This window comes from Sander lucioperca, chromosome 19 (genome assembly GCF_008315115.2).
Source record: "Sander lucioperca isolate FBNREF2018 chromosome 19, SLUC_FBN_1.2, whole genome shotgun sequence".
Classification (NCBI taxonomy): domain Eukaryota; kingdom Metazoa; phylum Chordata; class Actinopteri; order Perciformes; family Percidae; genus Sander; species Sander lucioperca.
Window position 1 is genome coordinate 11,070,616 of NC_050191.1, and position 16,863 is coordinate 11,087,478.

A 16,863-nucleotide genomic window follows, 5' to 3' on the forward strand; every position below is an offset into this window, starting at 1 on the left:
ACTATTAAAAAAAAAAAAAAAAAATATATATATATATATATTCAAAAAGATCTGAATATAAGCATCACTACATATTTGTCCTGGGTTTTAATCCATTGGCCATCAGAAGTCAACTTCCATTTCCTTATAACTGAACTACATTCATTCCCATATTCTGCAGTTAGTTCCATTGATTACTTTCTCAGTCCAAATAAACCAATTTGTAATTCACCTCAATGAGGATTTAGCCTTGGAGTTTTAGGTGCTGTATACTTATGACTGAGTACAATGAGATAACAGTTAATAAGACAATCATATCATAGAAGTATGTGAACCAAAAATGTGGGCAGACGGAGGTGAGACGTTGAGGTTAAGTAGAAGAGATTGAAACAAAAGGACAGACGGGTGGTGATGAAGCTTAAGTGTGGGATAAAAAGAAAGATTAGGCCAGAGGTGAAAAGGGCTAGAACGTGTCCAGAGAGAGAGTGAAAGAGAGAGAATCCTCTCCCTCTCCCCATCACCATGTCTCTCCATGCCTGTTCTGTCTGGGCACCTCTTCAAAATCAATTTAAGAAATTACCATTCAGCCAGAGTTCCGTCATTAGGATTTTATAATTTCATCTTCCTCCTCCAGTGCTTTTATCCCAGAGCCCCTCAGTTCATTTCTGCAGCACAACCCCGGTGAATAATTAACCGCGGCCGTGAGCAGAAAGAAGATGAACGACACAAGCGTTCTATCATTCACACACAGCCGCACACATTTAGCAGCAGTGGCGGCGACATGCTTTTAAGCATGCTTTTCCTCTGCTTCTATATCTCTACAGTTTTACTTAAATCTGGCATACCATGTCTCTCTCGCACTCTAACATGCCAGCGCTCTGAGACACTAACGAGTTCTCACACAAGGGCTCACACGGCAAATATGTCTCACACATGCACACACATCCACCTTATCATCTGCACACACACTTGTTTACTGTCTGTCTCCTCTGCCCTTCCTCTATTCCCTCAAGGCATTTCAGCTGAGGAAGCAGAGGTCGGTGGTGCAGGAGTGTTTTGGGATGGGGATGTGGGTAGGGTGAGGGTGTAAGAGCACCACCTTGACATCTAAGATCCCTATGTGACACAGCAGGTTGGCGAGCCTCGCCATCAATACAAGTAGAGGGAGACATGCTGAGGCGGGGGAGGCAGAGCCCACCTCTCTGTTGCCTGCACTGTATAGCTCAATAAGCCAGGGAGGGGTGGGAGAGAAAAGGGTGGGGGAGCAGTTGGAGGGTACTAGTTAGAGGTACACAAGGTGTGGATCTTAGCCGAGGCTTAGCCTTAGGATCAGATGGGCGAACATATTTCTTGACAATCAATAGGAAGGCTCAATCGGATTCTCTGCAGTCCAGCCATTTCCAGATCTCTAAGGCCAACTGACTCTTTGTGCAGCAAAGGCATTTATTCCTGTGCTATTTGGTTAATGGGCCTGTGGTGTGTAACATTCTGCAGAAAACAGTCTTTATATCCTGAAAACACAGGTCGAGCATGTCTCAGAAATGGGTGCTAATGTTGTGCCAAAGAATACAGTCTAAATTGGCAGACTCACGCAATGGCACTCAGTCGGGGCCTAAGATATATATTTTTGATAGATTTAGTACTGCCAAGCAAATACATGTATTTGATTTGCCCTACTCCCATTTACTGTGTGCATATTATTGTTTTTCTCCTCGTTACAAGCTTGTTATCATTTCACTCCGGCTTCTAATTTTCTTAATGTCTTTAGGTTATCATTTTAATTTGTTTCTGTCTTTCTTGTTTTATAATTGGTTCTTGTAAAGGCATGGTATTTGTGTGTTTTTAAAAAAAAGTCACTGTAATTTTTTCCCTTCTTTTAAATAGCATATTAATTTGATATTTTAAGCACACCAGCAGCTGGTGGCTCTATGGATGCTAATGTTGGTTGTTTGGTCAGTCCACCACTTCCAGACTGAACAATTCTTTGATGGATTGCCATTAACTTTTGTATTGACATTCATGTTCCCTAAATGATGAATCTAACTGACTTTGGAAATCCCCTGACGTTTTCTCTAGCTTCTCTATGAGAAGTGTTGTCACACTTATGCAGTTGAAAGTCCTCAATGTTTTTAAAGCTAACAAGAAATTAGTTTTATCTATAAACAAAAACAGAAGCCGTTCTGGCTGCCCCCTCAACCTCTGGAAAGCCTTCTATGGGTAACGGATTGGTTACTGTCTGTCTGGAGTCAGAACATTACACAGAAGGGAGACAGTGCCAAAATAATAAGGTTCCAAAGGATATAATCTGGGAACAACTCAGTCAGGAGCTGCTGGCTGATGTGCATTCAAATCACAACTTTCAGTTCTGATAGCAAGTTGGAGGAAACTAAAAGAAATAAAAAGTTAAAGTGTGGAATATTTGCTATCCAGTTGGCATAATTACTGTGAGTTGGTTTACTAATCGGCATCACTTAAGGGGAAAGAACCAAGCAGACTGAGCAGAGAAAATATGTTTGCTTAAAATATATATTTATCTGGATATTTAGCTGCCATCCTTTTTGGCATGAAAACAGGATAAGCCTTGGTGATGCTGCTGGCATGTGGAGATGTGTGTGTGTGGGTTTAGGGTGGCGATGCCAGTCTGACTGAATACCCGGCTCTGTAGTCAATCAACACTAGTTACAGTAACATTAGGCCTGTAGGACAAGTTTAAAAACTGTTGGACACATTTGTTTTGACTGCTGCAAACTAGGTGGAATTTACAGATTGGAAGTGGCATACTATCATTCTTAATAATGCACATTCCCCAAAGTGTTGACTAATCGGAACTATTAAAATCTTGACACCGGTTAATTTGTTTCCTTGTGTTTTATAGTGATCATTTGTCCCATCGGAAAGCTCTGATGAAACATGAGGTGATTAGTAAGTCTGTAAGTGAGTCTGATGGTGTTGGAGCGTGTTGAGCGAGGCCTTGGCCAACATCTCACACTTCCCAAAACCCCTAATGTAATCAGTCGCTGACATGTTTTCCACATGGACCAGATCGTCGTCGTTGTTACGAACAAGACTTTTGTGAGACCTAAATTGGAGAATTGTCAGCTTGACCTTTTCTATGAAATCCTTCAGGAGAACACAGCAAAATATCTTAATTAGAAAGAGATGGAGTTGCTAAGAACACACATTGATCAGACAGAAACCACAGCTGTGGGTTAGAAGGAGGGAGGGGAACACAATGCAGGCCTGTTGTTGGACAATAACCATGCATCATGTTAGTCTGCTCTGGAATGAAGAATGGGATGGCTATCTGTGCAAACTAGTTTTTAATACAGACGCAGAATACTCCAAGGCCACAGGATGAGAAAACTCGCCTTCTACAGAATTTCAATTGGTTCTTGTTTATATTCAGTGTAAACTTCAAACACAAACTTTCACACAAAATATACACTCAGTGGTCCCTTTATCAGGTGCATCTGTAAAATGTCATGCAGTCATATAAAATAGCTCAGCCATAAATTCTACCTTCACAAATAGAATAATGTTCACTTTTGACACTGTCAGAGAGGTTATTAATTTAACTATATGTTTATTATTGAGGTTGTAGTTTGCCTTGGTGTTGAACTGGACTGCTTTATATTGAGAGGTTGTAATCTTTTGTACATCCCATTTCCTCAATTTCTTTCACATGTTACCAAAAAGTGTGGTGCCTCATAAAGTTTAACATTACATTTAAATGAAAAAAACACATAAGAGGGTGGTAGTTACCCAGCACTGTATTGTCCAATATTGTCAAAATGCCTGTGTAACATGGTCATACGTACCTTTTATCTTTTTTTTTTTTTTTTTTATCTCTAATCTGGTTACAGTTTATTTTTGACTCAACTTTTCATCTAGTGCCATCAAAAGGGCAACACTTTAATTTTGTATGTTTATTTGATTTGTGTAGGAGCTGGAGCAGGCAGTAAATTTGACATGGAGGTTCTGTTGTCAGAATTAACGAAGGTCATCCATAAAGAAAGCTCAGTGTCATGGCGTCTTTCCTATCTAACCAACACAATGCAGAAGCCAGCCAGTTACATAGTAAAAGATGGCCATCACAATTTTTTAAAGGTCCAATGTGTAGGAATTTCTCCCATCTAGCGTTGAGATCATATATCGCAATCAACTCTCTCGCACCACACAGTTCAAAGTACATATTACAGCTACGGTAGCCTTCACTCTTCAAAAAGCCGGTCTCTTACTTTTTTCAATATCCTTTTTATTTTTCTGGGTGAAGAAGAAGACTCCTGTTCCTGAAATTTGGATTTTGAATATGTGTGGTCCTCCATGTTTCCTTCTTCAAACTTGCCGGGGCCGGGAAGCTACGATACCCATTAGCAGCATTAGCAGCACCTGTGAGTTTATCATGTGACAGCAAAAACGCGAAAGGCAGAGCAGAATGTCCTGTATGTCCCTTACCGGATAACGTATTTCAAGATGGCACATGAATATGGAGCGTCTACCCCAGTTCATGCGAATGCAAATGTAAAATTTCAAGCCAAAAGGAATACTTGGAATTGATGGTGGTGGTAAATATTCGTAAATTTTTGAACGGGCAACACAGATTTTGATAATGAACAACTAAACACGTTACACACTGGACCTTTAAAGCCTAAGATGACATCTTCACGTTGTTTGATTTGTCCAGCTAGGCGTCCAAAAGCTACATTTTTTTATGTTAATGATCAAAGAAGACACCGAAAAGCAGAACATCTTCACAACTGAGAAGCTGTAACTAGGGAATGTTTGACATTTTTTATGGTAAAATGACTACAAGATTAATTGATAATGAAATGTAATGTTATCAAGTTTTATTCCACTGACTGACTAATTGACTAATCGTTTCGTCTCTAAAGTGCATATTGATTTTTTTTTTTTTTTTATTACATTTTCATCAATCTTGATGCACAAAGCACAATGAATCTCTGGACTTTTTCAGGAAATATTGATGTTTTTTCTTTCCAGTATGTACTGTACTGTAGCAATGATGAATTGTGATGGTTACAGTAAAATCCTATTTGAAGCATGTTTTTATTATTTTTTTATGCCTTTCAGTTTCTGATTAGCTTATTTTAAGGTGTTTCTTACCGTTGTTTATTGTAATTGGTAGGTTTTCTCTTCTACCTTCTACCTGCACTTTATTCCCTTTTTTTCACTTGTGTTTTATCACTTTTATGTGCAGTGTAAACTCCCTTGTAGGCCCTCTCGGAATTGTTAGTGTTATGTTCTCCCCATTGAGCTTCAGTATACTATACAGACCCACCCCCCAGGTTCCCCAGTGCAGTCAAGAGTGCAGAAATGGCGCTTGTAGCTTGTCATGGCTATTGACAGAGACCTTGTAAAACTCACTGAGTCCAGTAAAGCAAGGCACCAGTCAAACCTCGATTCACCTCCTTGACTCCTGTTGACCGGCTCTGATGTAAACGGAGTGCCAGAGCACTTGTTTGACCAATACAATATGCTGTCTGTCTGGTGCTGTGATGCAACTCGGCCCCTCATCCAATTTCCAGCCTTTCCGTCAACTTGCATCACTGTGAGTTACTGCTGTGATGGGAATGCAAGCATTTTATTTTTGTTACACTTCAATTATTGGCAAGAGATTAAGAGCTATATGAGATACAAGAGATATTATTTGGCCTGACAGCATTCAGAAGAAAAACCAACTGGAGGACCCAGATGCTGCTGGTTTCATCAGAAAACGCTAGAGAGTTTTTGAGGTTAAAAAAAAAATCATTCATTACTACAAAGTTTTAGCAGTTGTGAACAGACAGACAGGGAACGTGGTTGATATTGATCTGCTGAAGCTAAGAGTGATGTTCAAAGGCATCAGGCTTCAGGGAGTCGGCTGGTCGGGTTTCATTAAAGTGTAAACATTTTCAAAAAAGAAATAGCCTGAAATGAGAGAAATCTAAGGAATGTGAGATGAGGGAGCGATAGAAAGCCAATGAGAAAAGAAAGAGTGTTATTTTTTTTCTCTATCCTCGAGCCATCTCTTTTACGCTGTCGCCAGCTCAGGATAGATGAGCGTGTTTGCTGGATGATGGAGCTTTTCAGCCCTGGTGGTGGCTACAGTCCCTGTCTCTGGCTCTGACATGAAACTATGGGCAGCAGCCCCGGGCCCACACTGCCAGAGCACTGTGTGGACAAGGATGAAGCACCCACCACCGTTTTAGCTCTGGTTCCAGTAACAACACCCACATAAATGGCCTATATGGGCTTTTAATAAGTGTTTGAACAAATAGGCACTTACATCTGCTTTAGTTTGATGCGTTTCAAGGGCATGGTTGTGTTTGTTTAGCAGAGCGGGCTTCCACTTGCCGAAATGCATTGCAGAGATGATAATAGCATTTGACTTCGATTGAGGGCTTTGCGATGGGCAAAGCGTGAATTGTTCATCTTTGTTTATCAATGTTTTTCCCATGGTTTTCAGCTAATTGCAAAGCAGAGTGGCTTGTAGAATGCCTATTAGTGCCATGCTGAGTTGAGAGACAGGCCAGTGAAAAAAAAACTGCTCATCACTGAAAACAAGAGAAACCCCACAAGCACTAAGACACACTTGTACGTAGAATTCTCGTGTACTTTCTTCTCAGCGTGCACAGGCATACACATGCTGGCTTGTATACACATACACGGGCATATTTGACAACAGGCAAAGATAATAAGGACTAGCCTTTTGTTTTTTGAGCCCACACACAGAAAACGAAGCAGTACGTGTGAGAGTACATCACTGCCGGATGTGTGTCCTTGCATTATCTTCTGCCTGTTGGTGCTGGTGTTTAAGTGCTGCTGAAAAGGAGAGAAAGAAAGAAGGGAGGGTAGACAGGGAGGTGAGGTGAGATAGAGAAGTGATGGAAGAGGGGAGAGAAAGGGGCCAGTTGGAGAAGGAGGGGAGAGGAGCCCTGTATCTCCAGAGTCCCCCCACAGCCCAGAGGCAGTGACACAGCAGCAGCTGCTTCTGCCTTTCAGAGCCACAGTCATATGGAGCAGCGTTTATCCCCCCAGCAACAACTACTAGCAGCCGCTGTGGACTAATCAGTCCACCAGTCCTGGCTTCAGCTCGGCCGAGGGAGTCTGACTTTTTCCCCTCGTCAGGTTTGATCTGTATCAATGCTGACAATAGTAACTGCGGTCACTGGGCCGGAACCTACAACACACAGCCAATAATGTTCTACAGAAGGATCAGGTGACACCATATAGCAGAATTAACTCCCTGCCATGGTGGTCACTGGCCTGTACCTCACAGAGCCAGTGAATTTGTGGAGGGCTGGCAAAGGCCGACAAGTGACAAACGAGAGGGGAATATAGGGAGCTGTATAAATGACTGTAAGACATGGTCTGTTGGCTCTCTCTTCTCTGTGTGTGCATGTGTGTGTATGTTTGTGTGGTAATTAAATCATGAGAGGCTCTGTTTTGGAGCACTGCACATGGAGCCTAGACTAGCTTGGGTGCTGACTTAATTACAAGAAAACACATATACTGTAATTACACACAACCACACCTGCACAGCACAGCCAGCTCTGACCAAGGCTATCCAAACTATATTTTCTCCAGGAACAGTTTCAACTTGCTCTTATAAGCATGCTTAGAGGACAACCCAAGGATGTTCCCTTATTATCCACTGTTTGCATTCAGCTCGGACAGTGCTTTAGCTGATATAACCTTCGAGCTGGCTGTTTTTGTCCATTAGTAAATAGATAAGCAGTACAGCAAGATAATGTCAGCACAATGTGTTGTGGCCATTATGATAATATTTGCATGTCCTCCAGCTGGGTGAAATCTGTATATGCACATACAGTATAGACTGTTACTTAACTTACTGGACCACACCATAATCCGTTTGAGCAGCGTACAGCTGTACAGACAGACATGCCGTGACACATAATTTCAGAGATTGAGGACATCTACACACTTACACATTGCACAAAAAGACAAACACATCTAGGCCCTTGATGTACACTTTGCATTAAGATCAGCTTGCTTTTCCAGATGCTCTCCAATGGTCTTGCTTCTTAACCAACTGTACAAAAGTGAAGCCAAAATATCCTGGATACGGGCTCTGCAATCTTGTAATTTTGGAGCCAGTCTGCGCATTAGTGATCAGGTGGTGGAGCCGCGGTATCAAAGTCCTGCCCATACATCCGCCTGACCAAACGCAAGTCCATCACAGCTGTCAATTATTATTGTTTCTATTGTTTTTATAGCATCAAATAACTAATAAAAACATTTGAACAAACATCAGCGTGATAAGAGCTACCTGAAATAACGGAAACCATCTTTTGGGGAAAATGTATTTGGCTTGTACTACTGATTTTTTTATTTAGCCCATGTCCTATCCGCTAACATGGAGGGGGCGGGATGCATGGCAGCGTTCAGACGGGGCCAGCAGAGGGCCATGCCTTCTTGTCACCCTGGGATCCTGATCTGAACCTAGCTGTCACTTACATGCTAAAAGAACACCAGGACAGTAGAATGTATCCGTGTATTTGTTCACAAAAAGTTTGAACCTAAAGATGGGTGACGAATTAAAGGAAAACTCCAGATAAAGTATGTTAGTGAGATGTTGGTCTAGCATGAGCGTGCAGAACATCTTTAATGCTCTTTGTCATAGTTTCTACAAGTCACTGGAACTCTACTGGAGGGATGAACACCATTATTCAAATGATAATGATAGTAATACAGAGTACTAAATGTCCAACTGGGTTGACATCTTGTGACTGCAAAAAAAAACATTTAGTTAGTTAGGCAAGTCACGTGGAATAGATTATCGATCAATGTAGAATAGTGTGGCGTAAATGTTTGATGCCCAGGCTTTAAACGTGTCACTCCCTACCAAGCTCAGCACAGCAGGGAGTGGGGAGAATAATATTACAACCCCCTGGAGGGTATGTAATGTATTCTTAGACCCTACAGGTGGGTGCTCGGGGACGATGTGGCTTTTGAAATGCAACATGAACACAAGTAGTGGCAGCAAATGTAGCAGCAACTGACAGCATAGTTTCAGGTGAGCGGTGTGGCAGCAGGCATGGCACCAAAGAGTGAGCGGAGCACTGTCAGCTTACTGTGCCATGGTTGAAAGGGTGCATTTGATATGTGTCACAGTGAGAGGAGTATGCCATGTAAGTTTAGCGACAGGCTCGAGTTGGCTGCCTTAACTAACTTGTAGGTTTTGCTTCATGTATCTCCAATTTTGGTGATTTTGAAATATTCAGATGAATTGAAGGAAGTGTCCCTTTATCCTAGAAATGCATCATCACAACGATGAAACACAGCTTGTTTTGTTGTCTAATAGAAAGGTGATGTTTTTGGATATACGTGATTCACATAATTTTCATACTCATAAACCCATTCAGTGACCCCTCGAGCACTATATGGAAGCATATGCATTTGTTGAATTTCTCCACTCACTTCTTCCTGTATTTCGTTTTAATTAGACACCCATCTGTGGCTTTCACTAGTGGACAGAACTCCAGCGCCAAAAATTGGGACATATCATACAACTTTTCACTCTGAAATGTTCAATTAATTTCCCTTGCCATTAGAGATATAAAAGTTATTTACTGAACTAAGTGATTCAGAGTTCTCAGAATTGGAAACTGTTAAATGCCTAGTTCACACCTCATTGTCACTGGTAGGATGCTTCCTCCCTGCAAATGCACAAACACCACTTAAACACAAGCACAAAACCTACACACACACACACACACACACATATGCCCATATACTGTATTCTCATTAACAGGAAGAATTGCACTCGTACAGAGAGCACAAAAATGAAGACACACACATACAGTACACACACACTTTCCATCTGGTGCAGGTACACATACTTGCAGTAATGAAACAAAAGGATGGCACTGAGAAGCAGACACATCCAAATAGGAGCAAAACATAGGATTTATTTCTTGTATAATAGTATACAAAACAACCAGAAACAGGAACGCTACTGTGATAAACTTCCTTATGCATAGAAACATGCATGTGCATATATGAATTCACAGCTAAATACACATGCTGATAAATGAATGTGGATGCTTGTCATGCTGACAGTCCAGGCGTTTAAGCCGGTAAGGTTACGCTTGTTGTGTGCTGTTTTCTGTAAGAGCTTCTGGAAAATTTAAATGGAGCATACACTTCCTGTTCCTGCCTCCCGTCAAGATGAAGCCATTGAGAACTCTGCATGAAAACCGGTATACATTCCTACTTGAAATCATTATAAAGGAAACCGTCTTTGTGGAATAATATGGCAATCTAATGTTTATGGACACTAAATCCTCCAGAGCCTCCAGCTAAAAGTACATAACCGTGCCTGGTTTATTTTTGTATGTGATTCGGCGTTGGCCGAAGCTGGTACTATTGCACCTCGTAGCACATATACACAGCTGCAGAGCAACAATAAAATGCATGAATTAGATATGAGGTCCACATAGAGATGTAACAGATCTTTTTTTCTGTTTACCTTCCCACTGCATCGCCCACTTCACACTGAGCTGAGCAAACGGAAGATAGAAGACATGACTATCATAAAAAACAATTCATGAGTGTTTTCTGATATGCAACTTCTATGCTAAAGATTTGGTTCAGATTAAGCAGCTAAAACCGCTGGACCTTGGTTGGAGATAGGATGAAAACCGAAATGTCCATTCAGATCCTCTTTCATTCCTAGCATGACATGTCATTTATGTAGCAAAGTGGAAAGCAAGTGTGGGCTACTACTGGTGTATACTGTAGGCATGTGGACTATATTATAGTTGCCATGCACAGATACTGTAGTCTTGCGTTGTCAGACCTACCTCCACAGCGCTCCGGAGTAGGGTCTGGCTCATCCACACAACATTGCAGGATGGGAGACAAATCTGCTCTGGTTTATTGGCATTTCTTTAAATCACTCACAATCGTCTTGGGCGGCACTAAGCGCCGGACACAATGAGGGTGCCTTTGAAAAATGGCCTCGGGAAAGAACTTGTTTAGGTGGAACATGTGCTTGTTCAAAAGTTGTTTTAGTCGTGCAACAGAAAACTCCGATTTGACAGTCTAGCTAGCTGTCTCGAATTACCCTGCAGAGATCTGAGGAGCAGTTAACCATAGTCCTCATAAATCGACCACAGTTTAGAATGCCAACACAAAGAAAGCGGAAGGTGAGGGACATCCGGCCGAAAATGTGGGACATCCAGCAGAATTTCCAGCAGCACCTGAACAATCCCGGAAATGAAAGGTCATCGATATAGACTACAGATATTGTGTAGAAAGTGGGAATAGATAGAGTACCTATGTGGATACATGCATGCATACATACAAAAATGTATGCATACATGCATGATACATACAGTACATATACACTTACAGTAAATGGATATGTGTCTTGGTTCAGAGGTTAGAACAGTAAGCCGCAGACATCAAGGCATGCATCTGGAAAAGACAAGACTCCTCTCTTCACCACAGGCCAGGCCACTCCACTTGAGCTGATTGATTTCCCATCAGTTCTTTATCCCTGATAACTGCATGCCTGGAGGGCTGCAATGGCTCCAATATTTCACCACTATATACCCTATAGTCTGTTTAAAGCATGGTTTTAATGTGTGGAAGTGCGTGTGTGTGGGTATATGGGTGTCAGTAACTATGTAGATGGGAATGGGTCTGTGTGTGCTTATGTGTGTCTGTGGAACAGCACCAACAGCTAGCTATGTGATGACGTGTGGTAGTGACATGCCAAACATTTCTGAATGTATACAGGACAGGAAGAAGCTTTGCATTCTGCTCCTGCTACAAGTCTATTTCTTTTCTTGTCAACAATCCTCTACTGAAGCAAATTAGCTGAGCTAGTAACAAGAAAATGTCCACAGTCAAAACAGTGATAAGGAAAAATCTTTAATCACCATGCAGATGGTGTAGAATTTTATGATACCACAACACCCACTCGTCTAACTCAACACTAGCAGCGATTGGTCAAAATCCACATGGACAAATTAGTTTTCTCCTCTAGCAACACTCAGATTTGGAGTCTTTGATTTATAAACATCCAGTGTAGCTATTGTAACTCTGCTTTATGACATGCTGAGCAGATTGCCAAATTGCCATCCAACAGATACATTGCCATTTAAGGTTTTGAAAGATGGATCTAATCATGCATCAGTTCTTACCGTGTTAATGTGGTACTGACAGAAAGATTTCCATCTTATCTACCATCCAGGGCAATTTGCTTCTCTGTTGAAATAACAGCAGTTACTGCTGAGCTCTAGCTGTGACCCTTGCCTAGTTACCTTTCCAATTTGTATTCTTGTCAAAACCATTACGCTTTTTTGCTTTTTTCTATCTCTGAGGATGCTGCAGACGAAACATTTCAAACTGCTGGATAATTTAAGGGCCTTAGATGTGGAACACTCAATGTGTTATCTCTCCGATAAAACTGCAGAAATGTTTACGCTGCTGCCTTGGTACATATGAAATTACCATTTTTTCTTAGAGCTCTTTTAGATTAACATTTAAAAAGCCAATCAATTTTCTGGCTCCTCAGGGGAAGCCAACAAACTGTTAATTGAATAGGTGAGATGTGTGAACACTATACATTCTTGCCTGATTTTGACATCCTCTGGTGTGTGCAGAAGTATGTCAAGGAGAAGTAAAGGAGTACATTATTTTATCAACTATTTAAAAATGTATGAATGTAATGCCTATCTCTCCTAGAAAGACTGAAACTGTTCTTTGACTATTTATGGATATTTAGTGTTAGGAATTACACTGTTAAGTATGCAAAGTTTTTTTTATCTCAGTTGTGGCTTTACTTTTGAGCATCTGGGTGTGTGTGTGTGTGTGTGTGTGTGTGTGTGTGTGTGTGTGTGTGTGTGTATTTTCATGTGCAGTGATTAGAGAGAGAGGCAAGCAACTGCTGTGCGTATATTAGCATAGATCATGCAGCAATCCATAATACATGGCTCGTTAACAAGGTTGGTATTTTTGATCCATAATTAAGGAGTATATTTTCAAAGAGTTTCCAGAGTTAGACATGTGATGACTGCAGGCTGCTTTCCCCTCTGCCACTCCCAGGCCATGTTATTGTACAGTATGGTAGGTATTGATTTGACTTGCCATTTGGCTATTGATTGGAGTGGATGCCATTATGTCAGTGAGATTATAGCCCTCCGAAGCACAGTGATTCTGAAGTGGAAAACCAGTGGCTGAGAACCGATGAGATGAGGCGAGTGCTTACAGCATCAGATGCAAAAGCAGCTGTGTTTCAGCTAATGACATAGAGAGAAGCACAGCACAGAACCATACAGCTTAGCTGTTAGCGTAGCATGGCACAACCTTTCCCAGAGTAGAGCCTAGCACAGCAAAGACCGAGCACTCTCATTTTTATTTGTGTCAAGGGGAGATATAGAAACACACAAGGGAGTGAAACATCACATTGACTATTCTGGACACACAGATTTTTTATTGGTGCGGCTCATTGCGGCCTAATATTCTCTGTGACAGCCTTTGCCTCCCAGATTGTCTTCGGTTGATCATTCAAATTGACCGCAATTCACTATGCGGCAAGGTAGGGGGGAGGGGTTTTCAGAGGCCTGGGATGATTGGGAAGGGGGTTGTAGAGTGAGGAGGGTGAGTGGGTGTTCACTGACTCGGCCTGACTGCTCTCTGGCTTTCAGACCAGTCCGTCGTGTATTTATAGCACTATTGAATTTAATTGCGTTTCCAGCAGGGGCCTGCATTTTAGGAGACCCATAAATGGAATTCCAAGCATGCAAGAACATGATCCACTGTGCAAAGAGCATGTAAAGTGCACGCTCATGAAAAGCAACTCTGCAATCTATGTAAATGCAAAAATATAAAGCAGAGCCAATCAACCTACTGTGTCCTGGATGCCAATGAGGGCTTGTACCCACTGGCCCTGAGTGAGGCACAGCTTGAGACAGTGCACCAGTTAAGAGGTAAACCTCTAGGTGGCAAATGACTGTTAAAGTGGCTCTGCTTTTATGGTATGAGAAGCCCATTCCAGATAAATACCCTGAACTCAGGGTCTTATGTGCCCTCCAACCCTGGGAGTTTAATTTCTAACTAGACAAAGGCAGTTAAGAGAGAGGTAACAGGCAATTATGTGGCCTGCCCTCTGTTGGCCCACTTTTCAAATTCATATGCATGGTCTGTTTATTGGATGATAAATTGAGCATGAAAGATTAATTTGCATTTAGTTCATCATCCCCATGATATAGAGCAGCAATTTCTATACAGTAGCGCCCAGAGCTTAATAACCCAGAGGCAAAACTAGCATATTAAAAACTGCTTTCTTTCTTTTGGGGACACTGGAGTCAAGCCCTGTAGCAACATCTCCACTGATTCACACTTCATGCTTCCTTCCACTAAGTTCTTGTCACTCACAGCCTGAGCCGACATATCAGACACAGTTAACGCAGAGCCGAGAGTTATCACACATTCAGTGTAGTCAAAATCCTAATGAACATCATTAAAATCAAGGCTTTAAAAGGGAAGGCTTATATCTCTGTGGGTTTACACAGTCAGGGTGTGTGTATGCTTATGTGTGTGTGAGTGTGTGTTAAGGGTTATCAGAGCCTGTTAATGTGCCGCAGGCAAAAAGCATGGGGTCACCTCTTATTCAAAGCAGGCCTGACATGGGCATTTTTCTTCCTCTACATTCTGAGAATTAATTTCTTCGTTCAAAAGAGCTGCAGCAGACAGTTCAAGTGATGCATGGAGCGAGCGAGAAAACGAAAGCAGGGTGGTCACATCAATTTCAAGTGCCCGTCTGGTAACCAAAAGGTCATATGTTTAATCCCAGCGACAGCTCATGTGCAGCTGGGATTAGATGGGTGTAGAATAAATAAATCCTTAAATGTGACAATATTTGCCAAAACTTACACATTGCAATTATGACTATAGCTCCAAACAATGATTATTATCATTACTGATTAATATGCTGAATATTTTCCAGATTAATCAATTTCACGTTTGGTCTATGAAATGATAGACAATTGGTAAAAAAATGCCCAACACCTCTCCAACTACTATGCATAAGATAAAGATAAGCAGGAAATTATGGAACTAAAGCATTTGTGCCTGAAAAATTACTTCAACGATTAATCGATTAGCAAAATACTACTTCATTTTCTAACGACTAATGATTAATTGACTTATTAGTCATCTGAGCTCTAGTCCAGCTCCAAGATGGTTGATCAAATATCTTGATCGAATATACATTACTCCAATACATTATAAGCATTATAATGGTTACCTGCAAGATCATAATTTGCAGTCACTTGGTTAAACACGTGGCAGTGACACAAAAACCCATTAGAAGGTCTATGCAGCAGCAATGTTTCCTGTTGAAGTGCCATTGACCAACAAACTGAAACTCATAGGCTGGGCTGCCCACACATAGTAAACCTCGCTGGATTTACAGCAAAAAACATTGTTATATAGTATTAATGTATAGGTTAAAAGGGTGGAGCGCCTGTCTCGAGCTCATTATCAGATAGTCAGTCTAAAATACTAGTGATGGTGAGCACGGGGGTCATGAGGCTATATATTTTCTTAGTGATTCCTAGCTGCTGGCTACGTGCCGTGGGGGTGGATTGAGCCTGCGTGCGTGCGTGCGTGCGTGCGTGCGTGCGTGTGTGTGTGTGTGTGTGTGTGTGTGTGTGTGTGTGTGTGTGTGTGTGTGTGTGTGTGTGTGTGTGTGTGTGGTGGCGGCCTCAGAACGTGCATGGGCTGATTTTCAGCGCAGACCGGAGGCACGAGCCGCTGCTGCCTGGGCACGCGCTGACTCTTCAAAATAAACAGCTGCCTAAATAAAACTGACGCGACCGAACGGAAGCGGCACTAATGATAATAACATTAATAATCATGTGAAGTGATTACTTGAGCCTCCTTTGCCACATCACACTTCATGAATAACTGTTAGTAGGCTTCAAAGCCTAAAATGTACTGGTTTAAAATCGAGAAGAGCGGCGGGAAGAGTCACAAACTGGATCGGTAGAAAGTGGCAGCACTGGCGACATTTTTCCTTTAAACTTGCAAGAAGAAACTGCTGTAGGCTACTGCTTTAATTTAGGCTATTTAATGAACCCCAACCTAGACTTATGTATGACTTGTATATCTATCCGGTATCTATCCCCGAAGCAGCGTCGAGACAAGTCATGTCATGTTCAACAAATTGTGGCAGAGTGATCTTCTTCTTCTAGCCTGATGCGACGAACACGAAGACACAAGCAAAAAGGCTGCTGTTAAACTCTGCTGGCTTACCTCCAGTAGACGGTTAGTCTCTGTCCGGGGTGCTGAAACGTTTAGTCTCTGTCCAGGGTGCTGAATAGCATTGCAGTCTCCGGCGAGGCTTTGTAAATCCGCTGCGAGGAGGCGCCGAAAACGCCGGTCCAACAACTGCTGCTGCCGCCGTCAAGTTACGGTAAAGAAAATCCCATTCCCAGCCGCGTGTCCAACACAACACAGACAGCACCTGAGATAGAGCGACTGTGACTCAAAATTGTGAATTCAAATATCAACTGTGAAAGTGTAGCTTCCTGGCTATGTGGAGCCGCTTTGGCAAGTGTAACTGCTGAGGCTTCTTCGCCAGTTGCTCCTTCCTCCAGATGGGTTCAACCACCCCCTTCTCTCTCTCTCTCTCTCTCTCTTTCTCTCTCTCTCTCTCTGTCTCTCTCTTTTTTCTCTCTCTCTCTCCCCTATTCTCCTCACTCTTATCAATCACCATTCAATTCAAATATGCTAGAGTGACAAGGGGGAAACAGATAGCCTCCAGTATCCTATAAGCTACATTAGACATGAGCAAATGACTGCCAATAGTTAAACAGAAATCATTTGAAATTAGCTTTATTGGCAGTA

General features: G+C 41.9%; 1 protein-coding gene across 1 annotated transcript in view; it reads right to left on the reverse strand.

Annotated features, from left to right (window-relative positions):
• The window catches only part of tmem121ab (transmembrane protein 121Ab), a 41,307-nt gene extending 24,705 nt beyond the window's left edge, over positions 1-16,602 (reverse strand). Inside the window, exon 1 of the mRNA XM_031322585.2 lies at positions 16,270-16,602. The gene's annotated coding sequence lies outside the window, so the exon portion shown is untranslated. The remainder of the gene's footprint in view (positions 1-16,269) is intronic.
• Positions 16,603-16,863: the final 261 nt, after the last annotated feature.